The sequence below is a fragment of the Hippoglossus hippoglossus genome, chromosome 22, assembly GCF_009819705.1.
Source record: "Hippoglossus hippoglossus isolate fHipHip1 chromosome 22, fHipHip1.pri, whole genome shotgun sequence".
NCBI lineage: Eukaryota > Metazoa > Chordata > Actinopteri > Pleuronectiformes > Pleuronectidae > Hippoglossus > Hippoglossus hippoglossus.
Genome location: NC_047172.1, coordinates 21,490,117 through 21,510,369, shown reverse-complemented (window position 1 = coordinate 21,510,369; position 20,253 = coordinate 21,490,117). Strand labels below are relative to the sequence as shown.

The 20,253-nt window shown below is 40.7% G+C and overlaps 1 non-coding gene across 1 annotated transcript; it reads right to left on the bottom strand.

The window, feature by feature from the left end:
* Positions 1-11,473: 11,473 nt before the first annotated feature.
* trnai-aau lies at positions 11,474-11,547 on the bottom strand. The gene has a single exon. It is a non-coding gene; the product is annotated as a tRNA-Ile (tRNA).
* Positions 11,548-20,253: the final 8,706 nt, after the last annotated feature.

The following is a 20,253-nucleotide window of genomic DNA, read 5'->3' as shown; positions in this document are numbered from 1 at the left end:
AAAAAGGAAGGTTTGTTTGTGTAAAACCAAAAATAAGAATGGTCCTGAACTTAAACTTCGTATGAGTCAAAACATCTTGAAGGACTCTCAATTTGACAGAATAGAGAAGATGCTCCACTGCTGACTGCAATGTCAAATGTTATAAAATATGATGTCTAAATAATGCGCTCTCCAAAGATCAGTGACACCCTCCACAGGAGACGTATCAGGCGGGAATCACATCACTCCACAGTTTCATACACTGCTTTGCTGTGACTGTAATCCCTTGGTCTCTCACTCACTGCTTCCTAGTAAACACTCTGTAGATAGATAGTAGTAGCTTCGAAACTGAGAGTCACAGAGGTGTAAATTGTATATCTACAAAGTGCAATGGATTGTGGGATTGTAGTAATTTTGCACCATTGTTGAGGGCCTACATTTACACATTTAGATTGGATGGCCTAAAATAGTGGCAGGTAAATAAAGTGCACTACATACTAATTACATACATCATGCAAACAGGCATTAGTGATGTGTAGGTCAAGGATTATTAAAGGAGACATATTTTTGCCTTGTGTGTTACATAAATATTTTTTTGAGAATGTAAAAGTAATGCAAAGCTAAAAAGCCCAAAGTCCTTGGTAACATGCACTGGAAGAAGTTGACCAATCTCAACAGAGTGGACCAGCTGACCAATGAAAGCAGGGGGTGGGACTAAAAGGAGAAGCTGCAGCTATGGACAGGTTGAGCAAAGTGATGCGTTTCCTGAACATTAGAGCATTTAAACCTTTTCAAGTAATAACACAAATTAGAATGATGAACCTGAATATTAGCATAATATATCTCCTTCAAGAGCCACACACACCCGGCCAGTCAATGCGCACCATGTGACCCAAACACATATGAATCAGTCGAGTATGGAGGAGCACAAGTGCAAGAAAATAGCAATAAAGAAGTTGATTACTTAATCTTTAAACCTTTTTAAACCGCATTTAAAAATAGATGACCATTATGTATTTATGGATTCATTACTTTATTTCAAATGTATGTATACACAATTTTATGTTGTTTTTGTAAACCCATTTTTAATTTGAACTATGTATTAAATGAATTTGTATTTCACTGGTAAATCCCTTTATAATGCCTGTTTTATTAGGAGGGGGGGGGGGGGGTGTTTGCTGCAGAACTACATCTATGTGTGATATTACTTTGCTGGCACTTCACTGATTTAATCAACAACAGCAAAATAAACAATGGAAACAACACAATAATGCTTAGAATATACTTAAGCATATTCAATCACTCCAGATGCATTTCAAATTGCATAAAAATTCAAATCTGAATGGGGTTGAAGCGGTAAATTAGTCTGCTTTGATTTGTAATATAATATGATTGATTGTGACTAAATCTGTTGTCCACAGCTGAAGCTCCTCCTTCGGGTCATCACTTCCCTGCAGCCATATGACGGCAGCAGGACACATATTGTGTGTTAGTCTGCAGCCCCGGGCCTACACTTCTTGTGCATCGTCAATCCTCTTTCCAACTTTGTCTGCAGTTTCTCAGCTGTGCTTTATTCTCGAAATGCCCCCACACTGCCGACACTGTTGCATAACAGTCTGTGATCTGATGTGACAACATGAGAGGGTAGAATCAAGGCTGGAAAAAAAAAAATGATTGATGCGATCATGTAAATAGCTTCATCAAAGAACTTTTTCATTATTTATTTGCCTATTTAATTAATAGAAACATGTCGTGTTTTCATTGTTCTGCTCTTTAACACCCAGACAACCAAACAAGAATAAACACTGGTGTTGTTTTCCGGCTGGAGACGGCGAGAAAAGAATTAAGTTTGATGCTGAAATCTTATGCCTCAACTCTTCTGCTTGACTGGTAAGCAAACAACTGCTTGATGCTTATGGTGGCTATGTCCCAACGCACCAACATTTTACACTGAGTTGTTGTGTTTTCTTTATTGTCTATCTACTAATTCCAGAAATCTCTTGTTTGTCTCTCTTTATGTGGAACGCATATAAGAACCATTCGTCTTATCGGCTTCACACTTGGCTTGTGTATTATGAAGGGCCTAAAGAAGTGCAGTGTCGAATTTGAAAGCTTGTACTTTAAAAGGTTGTGAACTTTATATGAAAGATATAACTGGTTAAGTAAATCATTCAAACTTGCACATAAACCACATATGTGAACAGTAATAAAGCAAATACAGTTTCATTTTATGATGAAATCGCTCAAAAAAACCAAATCCAGTTGATCATGGAGGCACGACGGCCTCAGTGCAGATAAACCAGGTAGGATGAACACAAAGTTATCTAACTTCACTCTGCACCACAGCGTTTATAAAAAAAGCTCTGCACACAACATCTGGCTCAAAAACAATGAAAAGTGACAGTTTATTGTGGAACTTTGAGGAGGACTCACTTATGACAAGGACTAATTCTGTAGCAGCAGCAGCAGCATTACCACAGATGAAGCAAATAGTCAGGTTTAGAATGGACACTGCACTATTATTTATTAATACACAAAACCCTGAATATTACATTTAGCCACTTAATCATACAAGCATCTTTTCAGGCTTACGGAATCAAATATTCTTTTTCATTGTTCCCCAAATGTTCCTTTCACTACGGCCCAGAACATGTGTTCAAATCAAATGCAATTAGAACAGGAGTAGCTTTCAAAATAAATCCCAGTCGTCAAAGTTAGACTCCAGCTTTGGTGCCTGTCTTTCATATCACATTAAAAGTAATGCGGCACGGTGACGCGACGGCATAACTGCTGATTAGAACGGTGTCTCTCCAGACAAGCGCGGCAGGAAGCGCACGCTGGCAGTTTTCAGTCCGTCGCGTGGGATTGCAGGAATGAACTACTTGCTGCGGATGAAAATTGAGGTAAATCAATTTTCCATTTTCTTGTAGGACTTCGCTTCTATCTGGTGTCAAGCTAATGACAGTGTGAGCCGCTGGGACAGGAGTCATTCATCAGAGGCATTTATAAGCAAATGCCGAGTCGGCTCCTCGCTCACTGCTCATTAGTTTAAACAAAATTACCTCAGAGGGGAGCTGCTTGCCGCTATCATGCTCCGCTTGTTCGGGGAAGAGAAGAATGAATGAATGAATTGCATGAAAACGGCCGCCTCCTGGTTTGACGTAATGATTTTTTTATCAATAATTATCCCAATGCTAACAGAAGTCAACATTCAGGAGCGATATTTAAGTAGGGGTCAGGGTGTAATAGTTACCCAAGGCAGTGTGTGTGTGCATGTCACTCTTTTCAATGCATACATAAAATCATCTGCACACTTGATAGTGGCAAGTGAATGGTTTGGTGGAATATGATAAATTGTGAATAATGCAATAATGTATATTATTCATATTTCAGCCTTATTATTATCTTCACAGTCACTAGATTTCAGCCCAGCAGGTAAAATGTCAGGGTGTATCCTACCTCTCTTCCAATGTCAGCTGGGATGGGACTCTCCCATGACATCAAAGAACGATAAGACATGATGGATGGATGGACATTGGATATTTTGACTTGACATGTTTGACAGAGACATTTCCACTGACAGACTGTTAATGAGCACTGAAGCTTCCTAACTAAGACATAGGGTTGAGCCGAATACTCGGATGAAACGAGTATCCGGTACGGGTATTGTACTTCTACGAGCACGAGGACCATCCGAGTAAAATGTGTCAATATCAGTACTCGTGCTGAATGAAAATCCTCATTGGACAGCTGTGTCCACATCCTATCTTGATAGGCCAGCCACACACAGAGCTCTTCCACTACACAGAGCCTAAGGAAGTTCACTGCTGCTGTGCAAGCAGCGCCACACAACACAGTCTTGCCATCGTCACAGCCACTCTGTCCACAGGGATAATAATGTGTAACATCGTTATCTATGATCATATATTCTCAGCGTCCACTGGCTGAGCCGCGGTGGGAAAAGGCCGCCTGGACGCAGACGGAGCGAGCGCTCTTCTCCACCAGCCGAGTGAGTGAGCGCTCCTCTCTCTCACTCACTCACGCACACACCAACACCACATAATTTACATTGTGTTTTACTTTGTGTAGAAATACAAAATACAGAACCCCCCCCCAAAAAAAAAAAACTACGACAAGAAGTGAAAAACGCGCTGTGATCAGTCACACACACAAACATCACACTGTTTTAAAAAGTAAAAAAATAATAATAATCAATAAAAATGTTGAGTATGTTTATGAAAACCTGCATTTGACTTAAGACTTCTTAATACTGCATGTGTTGTGTTCATTGATTCACTGAAGTTTATAAAAAAAACTTGCTCTGAATAGTTCTCTTACTATTGTGATCAAAAACATTGATCTGAAGCTCAATTCTAAGGCTGTTCTGTAAATAGTTTTCTAATAAACTATAAATATAGCAACTTCTGAACAACCCATATCCATGTCAGGCTTAAAATACAAACTTCCGGTTTAAGTCCCGCCCACTTCCGGGTTCAGTCCGAGTACGGATACGAATAATTTAGTTAGCTGAACAGATACAGATAATGATTTACTCGCTCATCCCTACTAAGACATCTGCATCTCTGAATTCCGATGTCTAGTTATAACAATTTTAGATAAAAAATGGTGGGCCATAGACTGTATACAAAGTGTCTCCACTTCCTCCCACTATTCACTAATGAAGCTAAAATATCCCGGTTACCACTGCCACCATCTTGAGCATTTGGAGCCGGGGTCAGTTAGTGCAGTAGTAGGAAGGAGCTTTGTCCGCACGGTAACATTGATACACCGGGAGGGTTCTGTGTACTTTGCCTTATCCCAGAATGCAAAGCAAACCAGGCTACAGGAGTGTTTAGCTCATTCCCACCACAAACAAACTGTTCACATCCACTCAAAGGAACTGCACCATGGGAAAACTCACCATGCAGAGTCTGTAGTAACTCCATTTAAAAGTGCCTGAGAGGTTTTTTTTCTTGAAGACCTGACAAAAGACAGCCACAGTCCGTTCATACATAAACAGTCTGATTACAGCAATGTTTTTAAGATTGTAAAATACAAACCTTGGTATTGACTGGATCCATCTCAGTTGTGTCCTCAAACCCCGATAGTGCACACACCTCTCAAGCAACACAACCCCAGGTTATAAGTGTTTGTTTTATAGATTTTCAGTAAGGCTTCAACTGAGGCTTATTTCCATAATCAATGAATCTGATAATTATGTGCGTGTATAACTGCTCAATCGTTTTGCATATAAAATGACATACATTAGATTTAGAAGTGCAGAGCCCCTTCTTAGAGCTCAAGCTGATATCGTCGTATTCTTTTTTTATTCAAGCAACAGTCCAAAACCCCCAAATAGTTTGTATAATGTTGTATAAGACAAAGAAAAGCTACAACTCCTCTTTGTGAAGCTGGATAATGTTAGACTCAAATTAATTATGAAAATAATAATTCTCAATCTGAATTAACACTCATCACATAAAGGACATTAAACTGTTTTCTCCTCATGATGAGTAAACTGATTTCTTTTGTCTAAAAGTGGTGGATTCGCCCTTTAAAGCAAGGGTGGAGGGTCAAGCTTTTAAAAAGAAGAGCGAGTATAGTTTCCATAAAGACGAGTCTCCATCATATTAAACATCAGGTCCAGGATAAAAGGTCACAGTCTGGCTGAGGTAACTTAAAGCTGAGCCATCAAATCATTTAATGAGAGGCTAATGTATATGAGATCTGTGTGTGATGGAGTATATGAGGACAGTCTGAGAGCAGGAAGAGGACTGTCAGGGACATGTTGGAAATACATCATGTTTCTACATAATGGCATCGCCTCCTGGGTCAAAACGAGGTCATATCTGACTGACAGTGAACAGCATGGTACTGCCATGTTCAATTTAGGTTCAGGCCTCTCTGTGCAGCACTTAACAAGCGAGGCTATTAAATAAAAGCCCCATTGAACAATGGTAGAAGCTCTCATTTAAACAAACAAGTAGATGGGTTTAGGCCAGGGGTGTCCAAACTTTTTTTCCTGAGGGCCACATACAGAAAAATATATGAAGGACTGGGCCACCCACTAGACGTGAGGTATACTGCCTCACTTCTCATGCACTAATATTGGCAAAATCAATCAAATGCAGGTAAATTACATTTGATAATTGAACATGTTTGAAGAAAAAAAAGCCTCCATCAAAGCTCTCCATTAGTAGATTTTCATTTTATTTTTTACAAAAAGGTTGGTAGGTCATTCTCTCAGTGACAGCCTCAGATTGGTTCTTAGGGTGCTGATCCCCCTTCATTGTCCTGTATGAAGGGAGAGACAAGAAGAGAAATAGGGGGTGTGGGTATTTCAAGCTTATTACACAAATAAATGATTGGGCTTGTTAACACATCAACTAACGTTTGTTAAAAAATGGTCATCAACTTTAATTGACTGAATTTATTAAGTAATTGGGCTTATTAACAAATGAAAACTGTGTGTATATTTTTAACTCACCTGTAATGGGAAGAATGTTGCGCTCAGTGGGAGCAGTGATGCTGATTCTTCAGAGAATCAGCATCACTGAATTTCGATCAGTTCTAATTGCAGACTCTCCTCCACTTCTTCTGCATCCATTGAAAACGGAGCCGCAAACAGTGTGATTTCCTTCTCAATGACAGACAAATCTTGGAAGCGCTGACTGAATTCTGTCATGAGAGATGTGATCACAGACACATATTCTCCCATTTTTGCAGAGAGCTTGGCATTTGGAAATGCGCATTTGATTTCGGTCAGCGTGGGGAAGTGCGCTACATTGAAGTTGCGCAGTTGTGACTCGAAGAGACGGAGCTTCGCACGGATATACTTCAGAACTGGCTATTGTTGCATTTTCTTGAGCTTTGTTAGCACGGAAAAACTGTTGCTGCGTTAGCAGGTTAGCTGCCATTTGCTTTACCTTCTCTTTCCGCTCGGCGCCAGTGTAGGACGTGAAGGTCTGATGTTTCGTTTCATAATGCCGTCGTACATTGTACTCTTTCATCACGGCAACACTCTCATTGCAAATCAAACAAACACACTTCCCCTTGGTTTCTATGAAAAAATATTCATTTTTCCACCGAGTCTGAAATTGTCTGCACTCGCTTGCAATCTTGCGTCTCTTCGGTTCCGGCATTTCTGGTGACCCTGAGCAAATGTTTTCTTCGATTGCTTGCTTTGTGGAGACGCTGCCTTGTTCAAGACACTAGCGCCACCTAGTGTTTAAACTAGGAAGTGCAATACAGTGGGCCATAGTCCATTATATTTTTAGACTTTGATACGGGCCAATTAAAAATGGATGGCGGGCCGCAGTTGGCCCGCGGGCCGTAGTTTGGACACCCCTGGTTTAGGCAGTGGGAGTCAGGGGGTAAATTATACACATATATTCATCAAGGTTTTGTAGCTACTTTATTGTCTTTAGACCAGACTCCAGAACCAAGCCTGTAAACTAAATCTGACAAGGACCCGTGTAGAGCAGCAGGAGCGGGAGTAATCCTCTCACTGCTCATCCCTCCTTGAACTGCCGGGAACCTTCTGGATCACAACAACAGCAAGTACAACACGAAGGAGCTGATATGGAGATCAGCTCCCAGGGAGGTTAAACAGTGGGTAACCACATAACTCTCCGCAGCTGTGGGTGGGTAGTTTGAAAAGGAAAATTCATCTCGAAGTAGAACAAAGCACATATACACATATTTTTGTCTAGGTTTTGTCGGTCAGGACAGTGTGATACAGTCGTGACTGGGAGACAGACTGTTAGCTTCATTTAGTGATCATTGATTAGTAATCACGAAACTTGAATGGCTTCAAACGAGGCTGGTTCTCCTTCAAATGTTCCTCAGGACAAACAACATTTCTAAATACTTACCAAAACGAAAGATGACCGATCATAAACTCCCATAGAAATCAGGGTTTACAACCTATTGGCCAAATTATGCCTCATCATTAATGTGATCTGGCCAGGGGCCCACTTGTCAGAGAGTCCAGTTCCATTAATGCAACAACCGAGTCATGTCATACTCACCATTCTGCTTCTATGGGGTTTGTCTCTACAGCATACGTACTGGTTTCATCCATGAATTCTCTACATTTAGCTGTTGCCAATTTAACTCCACAATTCCTGTTCAGGTTGTTTCACCTTGAAAGCTTCCCTGCTTCTCTAAAGCTTTTGATTTGAAAATGTTCCAGGGTGTTTTGAGTTTCCCACAGGAAGGTGACTAGAGGCAGATTCAAAGACGCTGTCAAAGTCAATGATACAAGACTTGAAAAAACAACATCTGCAATGGTAGAACTGGGGAAAACTCAACTCAACTTGAGATATCCTGATGTTGGTGCTTTTGACCCTGTTCAGACCTGGAATTAACATTCGTCCTGACAGGTCCAATCAAAACAGTAAGTACAGATGTGAATGCATCTCAATACATCTTAAGAAACGATCACTCACTACATTTGGAGGTGGGACGCATGTGGCCACATTCTTTCCCATGTGCAAACGCAAATGCTTCCTGGACCAAACGTGAAGCGCTGCCTACTCAGCTGATGACCTATTTTAATGCCTCCCACTGTCCATTTGTTGATTTATATGTGGTCACAATAACGACTGATGCTTTTCTTAAATTGGTCAAATCTTTCTTCATAGCAGCTCATTTATTCACTCAGCCCCTCTTGACTCCTCCAATTCTCTCTCTCTTGCTTGTGGCGACACCGACACACACCGACACACACAAACACACACAAACACACGGAAATGTCTGTAAACTCTGATAGGATAAAACCAACATCATTTGGTCTTTGCATACAGAAGTGGCGTACTTGTTTATTTCATATAGAGCAAGGAAGCACAGGAGACACATTCCTGTTAATACCAGGTCTGAACAGGGCCTGTGTCTCGTTGAAGGTAACCTAACAGTACTTCCAAAAAGTAGAAGAGAGTGTAAATAAATAGTTTGAAGTTAGTTTGAGTCCTGCCACCCCTAGGGCCAACGCCAATATCATTTGAACCAACTTTTATTTGATATATTCAGTTTGTGCGAGTGTGTTCTGTTTTGATCTCCTGTTACGGTGATACTGGGGGCTTTAAAATGGTGTACACAGACAGAGCTTCGAGGCTTTTTGATTTCAAAGGTTTGTAAGGTTGACTGAGGATCCAACTGGATGCCTGTTTCAATGAGGTGAATTCTACCAAAAGCATGAAGCACACTCCACTTTCACAGCCTTCAATGGGAAAACTTTAACCACTGTGATAGGTGATTGTATTTTCTGTTTTGGCTTTTTGCTCTGGCATACAGGCCACCTTGCTCCCCTTTGTAATGTTGTGCACAACGCAAACAGGTGATCTTGAATATGGATGATGAAGTCAAATCATCCCAAACTAAACTGCCTCCCTCCCCATCTGACAAATCAGTCAGCGACAGGTGCAGTCACCACCACCGTTTCCCCCAAAGCAGAATGAGCCAGTGTATGTGCACAAACTGAACACTGAATTGGTTTTTGTGCAGCTTCACTGACCTTGAGGTTCCAAAATTTAGTATGAAATGATAATAAATCCATTTTTAGCAGTTGGTCGGGTCCATTTTTAAGGCGTTGGCAGTGGAAACTGTTGCAGCTGCTTCTTGAAAATGACTCCCTAGTATTGACATGCAAGTGCTTCTCAATTATTGAGGCTCTTCACATGTTTTTTCTCTGTACAAATTAGAAATTATGCACAGCAATTAAAGCATTAAAATAATTTTAAAAACAGAAGCACCCCGATCATTTATTTATTGCTGTTCCACTCTTGGGGAGACACATGCAGGATTCATTCATTCTTTGGAGGAGCTCCCTGAATGGGATACAGTATATGAAAGGCTGTGTATCTCACCACAGTCACTAAACCAGAAGTGCTCACTGTATTCAAGTGTGACGGCCCAAGAGCTATGGTGCTGTGCACTGTGTGTGTGTGTGTGTGTGTCTTGTCTTGCAGGTCCTTGATTGGCTGGAGCAGCATTACCATTAAGTTAACTGGAAGCACCTGGCCAGTGTTCCCAGTTGCTTGGGCCCGCCTACCCATACGCCAGTGGGCCGGTGCCAGTGCCTGAGCCCTGCACGCTGCACCCAGCCTGTGTGCTGCTTCTCTTTTGTGTTGGATTATTTTTTGTTCACACACAACATGCACGACACCATGACCATTTCAACCACACACCTGCACGCTCACTAATGATTCCCCAATACCACATCCTTAATTGATTTATGACAGTTTCTTTTTATAAATTTCAGTTTGTTTTTCAGATTTTCGAATACATCTCCCTCCTTTGTTGTGGCCCATGAGCCGGTCGAACAAATTGGGGGCTCATCAGACGTACCGAGATCTTTGGTTTGTTTTCACCTTTTCTCTTCTCTGAGTGAGTAAAATCTTTCTTACGTTGTATTCAGTGAATTTGCTTTACTTGAGCGCTTTGTGCAGAGCACTTGTCAGTCCAGTTTAATTGGCCGTGCGTTGGGATTCCCACCTGTCATTGATGATCACAATAATGGTTCCGTATTGCATCAAACAGTGACAAAGAGCGAGTCAGGGTGCAGCAGAGTCACGTTAGCTCATTTAGTCCCAGAAAGTATTCCACAGGTCCTATTTTCTGCTGAGCACATTCAGAAGTATCTGTCTGAGTGAATAAATTCTCTCCCTGATGAAGATCAACAAATCATCCCACAAGTCCAGGCAGGCAAACAAAGGCCTTCTCTTCGCAGTGAAAGTGGCCTCAGAGCTGGACCTAACTGCGAGGATTGATGAAGTCGTATAACAGGGAAGACAGAAGCTGTCCGGAGGGAAGCGGCTCTCCACACGACTGTGGCTAAATACCATGCAGCCAGCTGTGCATCATGCAGAAGCCTCCCAGACAGGCCATGTGTCATTCCTACATTGAGCCAGATCAGTGTGTTGTCATTTAGTAAGTTAATTAATCAGTCAGACACTGCCTCCACACGTCACATGGATTAGATGAATTTAAGCTTGCGAAGCAGGGTGTCCTGCTATTCTTATGACAAAATGGCTGAAAGAGTCATTTTACTCCACAGTAGATTATTCAGTTTGACTGATGATCCCTGTCTGATATATACAGGTACAATATAAAACCACATTTTGGAGCTTTGCCATTATTTTTCATCAGCTGTTATAACATTGCACTGGTTGAATATTAACTTAAATCTGGAGAGACAATGACCTTTACATTAGATTACATATCATTTAGTTGTTGCATTTATCCAAAGCAATTGACAATTAAAGCCCTCAAAAAGCCAATTCATTTGCCTGGAAAAAAAAAAATTATAATAATAATCCTTACAATTTCAATAGGGCCTCCCACTGTTTGGTGCTCGGGCCCTAATAAGTGAATTCAACAGAGTTTCTGTAGGATTCCATCATATTAGGAACAGCACTTAACAGTATAACCGTTACATACAGTTTAATTCTAATGTCCTCAATGACCTCAGTTCATGGTCTTTAATCAAAACCATTGGCCAGTACGGGGATCGAACCCGCGACCTTGGCGTTATTAGCACCACGCTCTAACCAGCTGAGCTAACCGGCCTTATTGACACAGGCTGCTGGGGCTGTTCATTCGGTTGGGATCACTTTCACATATTCATTAATTCACTTACTCTTCATTTTAACCTGGGAGCACAGTGAGGTAGAGACCTCATTTACAATAAAGCAGACTATATTAAAAAAACTAAAACGTTCCAAGTCACCAAGACAACACAAAAAAGTAAAATTTGCCAAATATGAAAAGTACAAACCTAAGGAATAGATGCAATACATCAAATTTAATTCAAACCAAATGAATCGATTAAAACAAATGAATCAACTAAAACAAGAATAGCTGGAGGTTAAAATAAGGAAAAAACTGAAACCGTGATAAAAATGTGTTGAGCTTTAGATTGTTGTGTATGTTATTCCATGTTGCAGGTGGACGATGAGAACAACTGTATTTGCCGAGCTCAGTAAACCTCACTGAACAGGGAAAATGTGTGTGTACCACAACAACAAGAAGAGCAGCCAATGGTGAAGCAGGAATCCATAAAACGTGACATATGTATACAGTGGACAGCTGGGTAATATCTGATATAATAATGAATAATAACTGTTCTGTTTAAGTTCAGATTCAGTGGCCAAAGTGATGTTGAGATGTGCCTGTGTCATCTGTATCCTAAACTTCACTCGTTTTGAGTTCAGTTTTTAATCCATGACATTTGTTACTACTGCAGCAAACTCTTAATTAAGTCCTTCCTAAATTGATGTCTATGTTGTTGTTGATTAACTTACTAAAAAAGCAGAGCAACATTGATAGTCAGTTGCAGTTGTGTTTTTGGTCACTTTACAATTGTAAGTGCAAGATTGTTCACTTTTAGCTCTGTTTTTGGTCTCCACCATCTCCTCGGTCTCTCTGGCTCTTTAGCTGCTAAACGGTGCTGCTGTTTGGTCATGGGCAGGCGGTACACAGTGATTTAATCAAAGGGTTTTTGCTGAAAACAGTCTTCAACTGTCTCCTGTCAGTCTGGGTGTTAACGGACCTCAAGCCATGAAGGCCCATTGTGTGAGGTCAGGGTTGGAGGAGGGTGGAGGAGTTTTGAAGGGGAGGTTATTAAAGGATGGGTGTAGCCAGACAAGTCTCTTTGTTTTAGACCATGCGGCCACCGGGAGCTTGTTTGATTTCATTGTGCCGATTGTTGTGAGAATTTATTTTCTATCCTTATTATGTCTATCTCACCTTTTTCTTGATTTTTACTGGTTCCTCCCAGCCCATTACATTTGGTGGTGATATATGAGAGAAATGTGTGTTCCTGATGAAGAATTCAGATGCTTTTGGTGATTTAGTGGCTCCATAATTTATGTAAGTAACTTCATGTTTATGTAAATGAGATGAGTTTATTATCCAGACAAATCATCCATCCAATAAAACTTCATCCATCCATTCATCCTTCTCTTCCGTCCATCAACCTAAATGGCTCTTGGATCAATGTGTTTAAATTTGCACACTACCTGAAGATCTCTGTCCCAGAGCTGAAGTTTATTCAGTTAATTCAGGAAGTTTACAAATTGATAGTCTTTTTCACTGGAGGTTGGGAGTGTATGCGTGGGCCGTAAAAACCAAAGCAATGATTTACAACATGCTGAAAAGCTCCACATCTCTGTGGGTTTGTCTCCACCACAAAGAGTTTGTTTCTCTCCACTGTTGCCAAGTACTAGCTCTCGGTTGGTCCTGTTGCATTTATCTCTAAATTGTGAGGTATTGACCTTGTTTTGTTTAGCGTTCAACTTGGTTTAGAGAGAACAGTGTAATCACAACCGTTTAAAAATGGCAAACCTTTGAAAATCAGATCTGAGCTGCAATAATTATCCTTTAAATACCACACTGTGGGTGTCACAATTACATGTGTAACTATTGTTATTCCATGACCTGTGATGAACATAATTAACTGTTTCATGCTTTAACAATTTTCAATAGAGATTTTAAGTATTATTTACGACCTATTCGTTAGTAGGTGACAGTTGCTGGAGTAAAAGGATAATTACTTTGCTTGGTTTAATATGAATGAAAAATGCAATTGCACTGTGATGTCATGACTTAGGTACATACATACACAAGTGTCATAAAGGACTAGAATAGATAACCCAACTATTTGTGGAACATCTACGCACATAATGCAAAAGTTTACTAGAGCCTAATGAAGCCCCTGGGTCATGAGTTATGCACAGTAGAAATAAACTGTGATGAATCATTGATCTCCTGATGGTCCTTGTTGGAAATTCTAATGTTTCCCTTGTAGTCTGCCACTGTGGTTGAGAGGAAGCCCATTTTCTTCAGTCAAGCTCCCATGTGGCTGAGAATAATGTCACAAAGCTTGTAGCACTGGTAGAGCAAAGCTCCCAGGAGCTCTGTGACCTACATAGCAAAACGGCTAATTTGGATCTTATAACTGTGTTGGAGGGTGGTCACAACAATCAAGTACATATGAGTATACAGGATGGTTACATACTGCACTGGTGTATGTTTGTGTGAAAAAAACACATCTAACAATTGCTGTTTGGAATCAGGATCAAAGGAAATGAAATGTCAAAGATGTTATTTTGGCAGCTGTCCCCCTTCTGGAAGCTTTTGCCAAAATGGACATAAGCCCTCCACTTTTCCACATTTCATCCGGTTCATTCCACTCTGTTGACATTTTATTTACATTTAACACCATGGCATCATCAGATATAATGTTCATAGGGGGGTGTGGGTGGATTTGAGAGTTTATTGACATGCATGAACTAAACTACTTGACATCCCATGTGGGAAGTATTGCAGGCTTATTAGTGAAATCTATGTTTTTACAGTGGTTTTTACCTGTTGAAATTCTACTCACCCGAGAGTGTAAATACAGTAAAACGTTAGGAATTGATGAAGCAGATAAGACGTGCAATAGTTTCCATTAGCATACTCAAGATATACATCATTATCTGTGTATATCTCGGGTAATAAATTATGAATGGAGCCGTCCCCCTCAATATCACTGCAAACATAACTACATGATTTTAAATAGTATAATAATATGCATTAAAGGTCCTTGTGCTAATTAGAGATGGAAAATAAACTGTTTTGAAGTATTGAACGATTCCACCCCCGGTCAGATGCATTACAGTCGGGTTGTACACAGAAGTATTTGTAATACATTTAGACTCTTAATTATGTGTTTTATGTTCTTGTAAAGTTCTCAAAGCAAAATAAGAGATGAGACCATGATATGTATTAAATGACTACATTAACGCACCAAAGAGTTTTGTATGGCTGCGTCTACCTATACTTGACATCGACTGGTTGGTCGATGGGCGTACGTCAGTGGGAGAAAATGAATAACCCAGATCATTTCAATGACACTGTAATATCGTCATGGCATTACCAGTAGCATCATCAAGTTCAGGCCAAGTACGCAACACTAGTTTGAATGTGCCAAATGAACCTCCCTGTCATTCAACGTTATATTGTTGGAGCCCCGGGGCCTGTGTGTGTGTGTGCGCTGTCTGGGGGCGCGCACACACACACACACACACACACACACACACACACACATTCGCCCGCTCCTGGTATTTCATGCTGGCATCTATACGATGATGATTTAACAAATAAACATGAACGTGAGTTCACTGTTCGCGAAAAATATGCGCGACATACACAACACTGTACAGGAGCCGCTGCAGAGCTGCGGGTTGCGACCCCTGGCTACGGCGAAAGAACGATTTGTTTACTGTTCCACCGTTAGAGAGATGCGGACGTCAAAACATTAGTTCCGCCTCACATTTCTCCCTCCCGGTCGCGCGCCACACAGTTTGAGAATCACTGCCATAAATCATTATACATAATGTTGAATCCCAAAAGATGTGTTTCCTTATATACAGTACGCTATGTGTGCAGCACAAGTTCCTGTCATTATGGTTTACGCATGAACACACTCAACTGATCATGTATGTGGTCCTTTATTATTAAATTAGCTTGGTGTGTTGGTGTTTCAGAGACAATGACAGTTGCAGTTTGACCACAAGGTTCTCTGTTTGGGAAATGCATAAACCTTTTGAGGGTTTTCATGAATATAGAAACATTTTAAAGGATCTACTCTTGAGTTTCAGTGCACATGTTTTCTATGTCCTCCATGAATTCATTCAGGATTGATATGAATGAATTCAAATGATTTATATACAGCCCCCTGAGTCTTTAAATTAAGTATATGGGTATACAATACATAGTGTCATCTATAAATATAATCTCCCCTACATCTTTTGCTCCGATGCAGCAATATGCAGTCACTCGTCCTGCCAAACAATATGCTTACACCATTTACAGGCCTCTTTCTATGTCCTTTGGCAAAGTTAATCTTTTAATTTGACCCTGTTTTATGAGCAGTGGGTCTTGGACACCCCCTTGTAGAGATTGACTTCATGCAATGTTGTTCATACTGTCTGATCAGTCACTGAATTACAGCTTATCTTTTTATCCATTCAAATGCACTAATACATTGGTTTTTCAATGCACGAATGTGTACATAATGAACTTTTTTCTCTACCGTAATACAACGGAGGCGAATAATTCATTTGTGCTGTTCAAACCAATTTAAAAAAGTTATTTAAAAAAAACATTTCAGGAACGGTATTGGCTAATAAAACGCAACTACCTACCAGACTAGTATACGTCTAAATGACGTGTGAATCAACTGTGCACATGTTTATGTATAGTGTGTTTATATGGGCCATTATCTTTTATTGATTTCACTTGTTATATCAATCTATATGGAGTTAATTAGATAGTTATTTAAAACGTTCAGCGAGTAGTAAGGATTTTAAGCTTTGAGACAATCGAAAGGATTATGCAAAATGCATAAATTCTGACGGCAGCTCAATACCAGGAACAATCCCTTTATATTCGAGTAATCACACTGATTATATGAATGCATAAAGCTTAAGGTAAACCACAGTGATTAAATAAGAGTGCAACTTGTTTTCCCACTGAACCTCTTACTTTTATTTATGTGTTAATTCAAAGCACAAGTTTAGCCACAGCCTGCTTCACTCGCTGGCAGTTTGTGTCGCTCGCATGAAAAGAGGTGCAGCGACAACAAAAAGGTTTCTCTGCCGACTAAAGCTAATCTTTCTGAAAAGCTGTGATTGCATGGCTCGAACACCAAGATGACTCCCTCTCATGGGAAATTTCAAAGATTCTCAGTGATGACTTGCCGAAAAGCAAAAACCGACCTAAACTCCAACAGCAGGCGTTTTGATCACATTTAATTCAAATGTCTTGAGTTCACCCCACACATGTACGTTCTGTCCAAGCATACTTCAACATGACTGAAAAACACTTCTTTAAAGGCAGATGGTCTTGAAAACAGAGGCCACGTGATGAAGACTTCACTCTGGTCTTCACACAAAGTTAGCTCCACGAAATGCACTCGATGCGCCTCTTCCTCCGTCTCCCGCACCATGACTCAGTTTTTATGTCCCTTATCTTGTTGTCTGAGGCACTCTCCTTGCCTTTAAATCAATTTCCTCCATAGGGATTAATAAAGTTGTATTGAATTGAACGGAATTGAACATGAGCTGAAGCAGATATGAAGATGCAAAGGCAGTGTGGCATCTCTTTTCACGTATTGAAATGAAATATAATGTGCTTATCCTAAATGCCTCTGACGGGATTAACCGCGTCGATTTAAGGTTTTTCCCCAAGGAGTTCAGCGCGAAACCACCCTGCCACACACACACACACACACACACACACACACACACACACACACACACACATATTCTCACACACCCCACGACTGTGGTGTAATTGCCTCGGTCGGGGCGGTGAAAGCTGAGGAGCACACAGCAGTAACTCACTGATTCACAAGTGTTATTTATGCACAACTGAGTCTGCTGCTAGCTCTCGGCAACAACGCTACTGTCTCTGTCAGCACTGTCTGTTGCTCCGAATGAAAATGTAATAACATGCTCTGAGCTGCTGTTGTTTTGCCAGACGACTAACACTATTTGGGACGAGGACGAATACCTGAGGTGGTGCTGTTACTGCTGCTGGTAAATATGTCTGTACCACGGTTTCCTATTGATAGCGTCAGCGGGGGGTTGTATCATGGCAAGAGGAGGATAATAGTTAAAAATAAAGACGTAATTCCCTTATGTAACAACATATAATAATCATATGGATAACCGGGCTCATATGCAAATTTCTCATTAAGCCCACTCACAGTAATGATACTGGCAGTGAAAGTCATAACCAGCCAACAGCATCATCACAGAGACAACATGCAGTGACACCGACAGTGACAGCCCTCATGGTGTAATTACAGCGATTGGACTCCCCCTTCCACAAACACCCCAAACAATACATCTGGAGCTAAATTTCCAGCCATACTCTTCTACAGAACAGGCATGTTTTTCCAGAGCAGCTGGTCTCTGTAGGTTGTATCCCCAAAGGGTCACAACTGACCCAACCACAACGTGCGGAGCTGCTGTAATAGACAGGCGCCCCGGCCTACATCAATGCGCTCGCCAGGCTGAGATTGAATCTCTCTCCACCCACTGTTTCTGTCCCGAGCTGACATTCTGAACGAGCGCTCGGGCTACAGCCATGTCTCGATCACAGAGATGTGGTACATATCTGTGTGACATGGCTAAACCGCTGTATTCCCGGCCAACGTGTTTCCTCCGGTGGCAAGGAATGGCGTTTTGTCACCGTTCATGCAAATTTCATCAACTGTAAAAAAAGGTATTATTCTCGGTTATGGAAATGGTTTTCCAAGGAAACAGTTGTTTTCACAATAGAGTATCAACGCCCCCCACACTACATTCTGTAGTGCAGCTCTAGAACTTGTCCTTAACATGAAAACTCATCTTTTATTCATTACCTACAGCAGCACCACCTTAGCTGTGATCCCAATTTACATTTTAAATGACAATCCTTACAAAAACGAATTATGCTACAGTAGAAGAGTGGGCAATCCCTTTGGTGCTGCACATAAAAAAAGCAAACATAGGGGAATTTCTCTCTTCTCATAAAGAGGAGAGAGTCACATTTTACACCTTAGGTCACACTGAGCCTAGTTAACAGATGAAATGTACAGAAACAAGTGCTTTAATCCAAATCATACTGTTTTCTTATCGCCATTTAAAATAATTTAAATGAGTACTTGTGATGATCAAAATGATATCGTGAGACATTAGCAGTTTTCAATGAGAGTTGTTAAAATAACCCGTAAACCTCAAGCTGGTGAGTGGCCTTTGTGGACAGCTGAATGGATCAAAATGGGAGAATCTGTCCTGTCGGATGTGTTACATAAAAAAACCACATGTTTGGATACTAGGCTAGTTATGTTAGTTATCACTGGGATGAGTCATTATGATCATGAACATTGACGTGAACTTTGTTTGACCTAGTGACGGCTGCATTTCTTCAAGGTGAAGACCCACAGGACAATGTGAAATACAGTTGACCATATATTTATCCTGTCATTGTTTTGTGTGTCCTAACACTCATACCTTCGGACACAATGGTGACATCTTTGCAGTCTTGTGTGGATCGGCACATTCTATTCTATTCAATTCCACTCTATTTATATTTGTATAGGAAACCAAAACATTCATTAAAACAAGGTACTTTACAGCATTGCGAGAGATAGAAACCAAGCAGTTCTTACAATGAGCAGGCACTTGACCACTCTGGAGAGGAAAGACTCCATTTTACACCACAGACAGAACCAGACTGGAGGTTGCCTCACTGTTGCCTCGACCAGTTGATGTTTGACAGCTGAACCTTAAGTTTCTCAGTGTGCCCTTTGAGTGCTTAGACTGGTCAGTGTGAGCTGCACTAAAGCCAAAACATGAGTTGCGCTGTTCGCAGTGTTTTTTTTCTTCGTGTTTTGACTCTTATTACACAGGGATTCACTGGTATTCTCAGTGAGGTAAAATTCATACCAAATAAAGAGCAATACAAATGAGTCATACCCACGTGTGTGTGTGTGATAATTCTAGCAGAAGATTTTCTTGGGGAAAAAGCACTCTAAAGTTTTGGGGTGGTTGAGAGACAACCAGGGGCAATGAACTTATCCGATACTTGAATGTGCCTTAATTGATTTTTGGGCCACTTTGAGAGCAGCCCAGCAGGCTGAAACACACTTAGCAGGCAGTTGCCTATTCGCAGATCCAGAGAGAGTATTCACTTTTATTTGCAATTTGGTTTGTGTCCACCTGACAAAAGTATGTTCAATATTCATTCTCCACCAAGCTCTGTTTTGTTTTCAACCAAGGTTGATCTGATGTCCATAGTCACTATCTATTTTGCTGTTTGGTGCAGGGAAGCACAGGTTCCTGCAACTGTGAATTAAATGAACCATGCTTTTCACCTTAAATGTAGCGGATTGGAGAAATGAATAGTTTGAAATATTGCCTGGTGTGGGAAGTTTAACATCTCAGGTCCTTTTTTCTTCTGTTGTTTGCCAATCAGTGTAATACAAAGATACGAATTGCTACCTACTGTGTCATTGCAGGAGCTGGAACAGGAAATAAGTATGATACATAACAGAAAAACATAATGAAACACTATGTAGAGAACCTTGGCATAGGTTTAAAGTGCACTGCAATCTGTTCAACTGCTTCAACTGTTTGTTAAAGTAAAAGCGAGGGTTTAATCACTGTCTACCCTGTTAAAGCAGGAGAGTGAACTAAAATCTACACTGGTCTGTTGCTATTGCCTTCAAGTAATAATAAT